This window comes from Gavialis gangeticus, unplaced genomic scaffold (genome assembly GCF_001723915.1).
Source record: "Gavialis gangeticus isolate Ggan-Ray unplaced genomic scaffold, GavGan_comp1, whole genome shotgun sequence".
In the NCBI taxonomy this organism is placed as follows: domain Eukaryota; kingdom Metazoa; phylum Chordata; order Crocodylia; family Gavialidae; genus Gavialis; species Gavialis gangeticus.
Genome location: NW_017728997.1, coordinates 37664252 through 37667835, shown reverse-complemented (window position 1 = coordinate 37667835; position 3584 = coordinate 37664252).

The window sequence follows — 3584 nt, the reverse complement described above, 5'->3', positions numbered from 1 at the left end:
AACCAAAAAGAAACAAAAGTGAGTTGGAAAGTAATGAGGATTCCAGACTCCAAAAATTGAAGCCCCAATGTGGATAGTCAGGAGAGATGTCAGAAACACTTTTGCTATTTTATAGACATATCCTTAAAAGAGATGAGGGTACTGAGCAACCTCATCTCAAAAGGGTTTTATCCTGTTGTTTGTTTATCTTCATTTTTTCTAAGACTGAACATTGTAATTGCCAGAGTCTGAATAAGCTGTCTGTTAGGAATGGGAGAAGAAAATTCTGAACTACTTAATAATTTTGTTTATGTAATGTGAATAATAAAAGACAGTTAAAAGAGAAAAAAATTGATCATTGTGAGTTTTTACAATAAGAATTGCTGAATTTCCATAGTCTTGGAGGAAGGTTTCAAGAGTTCCATGCTACAAGACTAAGTAATATATCAGGTTATATAGTGGTGTTCAAATCCATCCCTCCCAATAAAAACACTTTTTATTTCTATCAAGACATGGCAGGCAAGAATCGGGATCACCACTAAAATAAACTGGTAATTGAAATCTTTGTCTTGTTGTCATCTGTGACCTAATCATAAAAGAGGAGGAAAAAGATATACCTAACTACAATTAAGCATACTATGTCACATCATTGTTAACATATTTTGCATTATAAAACAACTGCTAGAACAATATGGTATTTAGAGACTCAAGAACAGCAGGACTACGAAAGGAAAGGTCCTCTCCCTACCAAATAACATGTTCTGAGATACGGTCCAAACTATTTTAATTCTGTAGGAAATGTGACATAAAGAATTAGAATAATATTAACAACCCCAATAATTGTATTGAAATGGACCATAAATGATCATGTAAGAATAATTCGTTTTCACACATGTACGTTAATCAGAGGTTCTAATAAACACCTCTTACCATAGAGCTATAAAACTAAGTAGATTCATATTTGGAAGAAAAATAAATCTGAAGTTGTCCCTCCAAAATCAACCTTGCACCAGCTGAAGCCATTTTACTGGCTCAAGTGTTTCCATTTTAAAGCCTCATGTAGATTTCTCATTCAAGTAACAAATCTCTGTCGCTAAGGCAGATCCCCAGAGGGCGTACCCCAGTGTTCCGTGAGAGCAACAGAAGCATGCTGCAAGATCCCTGTGTGAGAAGGTAAATGTGAGAGCCATCAAATGCAGGACACTCTCTAACAACCAGAGTTCCATGTTTGGGGCAGCTTCCTCATCTAGCATCTTATACTTGCCACAGCTACTCTAACAGTACCTGCAGCTGCTCCTCTGGAGACTGTCACCACCACTGCTGCCTTCCCTAACCCTCCCTTCCCCTCATACCCTGCTCCCACTCAGAGCAGCACACTCTGCAGCAAGAGGGCAGGTGAACACACAGATGGAGCCATACTTTCCAGTCCAGGTTGTCATCTCCATTCTTCCTATACTGCTGGGGCCAGCGGGAGGGGCCACAAGGGTGGTTGCTGATGTGTGAGATCCTGCATGAGCAGCCTCAGAAGCAGGATGCTGCTCTTACCGCTATAGTACAGACCAAGGGCTGAAAAGGGGCAGAGTGGAAAGAGTAGGGCATAGCAGAGTGAGTAGGGCATAGCATAGTTTAGCTGGTACCTGCCTTTAAGTGGTACCAGCTAAACCAGTGAGTCTCAATTTTTTTAGCCTCAAGGGCCCTCCCATGTCTGTTCTGAATTTAGATCCATCTTTGTGATTGTCAGCTGGGGTGCCACAAAATTCAAGAGTTATGGAGTGGTGTCTTGAGGCTAAAAAAGTTGACAACAAAAACTAATCCTTTACTTAAAGAAAGATGTATTTGATGTCATTTTTCTAACAATACCTCTCAGCACTGATATGATTTCCCCTGGTACGGAATGGATTGTGTTTTGGAAAAAAATATGGATGTCTGTGTGTATGTATGTATGTGTGTGTATATGTATTCAAAACATATTCCATTACTCTACCAAGGGAAATATATTGGCATACATAAACATACTTTTTGGGTATAAGAGTGAAGTGTGCTGCCAATTTTAATCCAGAAGAAGTATGCCCCAGGTATCAAAAGTTTAGGAAACACTATGCTAAGGAATCACCTTTGACTATAAGCTTGAGGTGCTGGAATTGTCATTGTGGTGTGGAAGATCAAGTCATGGAGCAGTTAGAGATGCTGGGGGATCTTTTGTACTGAGGGCATTCGATTCACAGAAAACACTTTGGTGCATTATTCAACCAATGATTGTGAAACCCCTACGAAAAGGACAGGAAATCTCATTAAATGATCTTGCAGCTGCGATAAATAATATACTGTAAACAGTATGGGGCCAACCTTCTTGGCAGGCATAGCGCAAGTTAGCCCCACACCCTTCCCAAGTGTCACTCCAATCAGCTTCCCCATCTGCCACCTTGCTTTCTGCTTCCTGCCCTGTCACTGGGCTCCCTTGTCTCATCCCAGATCTGTGGTGTGCCACACACACAGACTGCCTGGGCCACTTGAGGCAACTATACCATGGGTAGGCCCCTGATGTAATACCTTTATAAGATTGTACAAACCACAAGTCACAGGTAAGCAAAAAGGACAAAAATATGTTTGGGAATGAAAGGATGCAAGTCTTGGATTAACTATATTTTCTTCCCATAAAGGTCATAAGGGCAGCCATCTATCACTGAAGTGGTGCAGTATCATGAGAGTGGTTGGTGGGAGAGATGGACTGGAGACTTGTATGCTCTCCTGGCTTTACACTAAGTCTTGTGATACCTGTTAGAATGTTTTAAGTTTCCTATTAGTGACTTCACACTTGATCAGTATTTGTTATTCACAATACAGTACCAGCCATTCCCAAACCTGAGGAAAAGAAACGTCTAACTGTAGGAGCAGTAGCACAGTGGAGAAGGCTGCCTGGGGAACTTGTGATATCTCCTTCACATGGAGGTTTTCACCAAGAGGCTGGATAGGCATCTGGCATGGTTAAAGGGCAGCAAATCTTGTCTCTGAAGGGATTTGAAGTAAACACACTTAAGGCCTCTTCCAGCTCAGCTGTGTAAGCCCAGTTCTTCTGGGAGAGCTGAAGCCAAGGGACTTTCATTCAGGATGGCTGCCATTCCCTTGGGGAACCTTTTTGGTCACAAATTGGCCCAGCGGACTCCTCAGTGCCCTCTGATACCTTTCCCCATCTCCTACTCTGCTTTCTTCTCCCTCCCGTGATTCCTGCTCCATCCGCCACCCCCAGGCTGCCCCGACCACTCTGTCCCGCGCTGCCGGCTGGCCTGGTGGGCCGGAGCGTGCAAACGAGGCTGCGGTAGCAAAAGCCAGGCCGGTGCCAGGCTGGAAGTGGTACAGCCACCCTCGCCCCTGGGAGCCGGGACACGCCAGGCAGCTGCTCGGCGGCGGCTCCGGGGAAAGGAGACCGGAGACAGGCGGGGCGCCGCTCCCCGGAGGCTGAAGAGGTGCGCGGGCGGGGGGAGCGGCTCGGGGAGCACCGCATCGCCGCCCCGCAGACTGGCGAGGGCGGCGCTGAGTCATGGCTGGAGCGCCCGCCCCGCACCCCCTGCGCTCCGCTGGGGCAGTGCCGCGTCACCGCCGCGTCC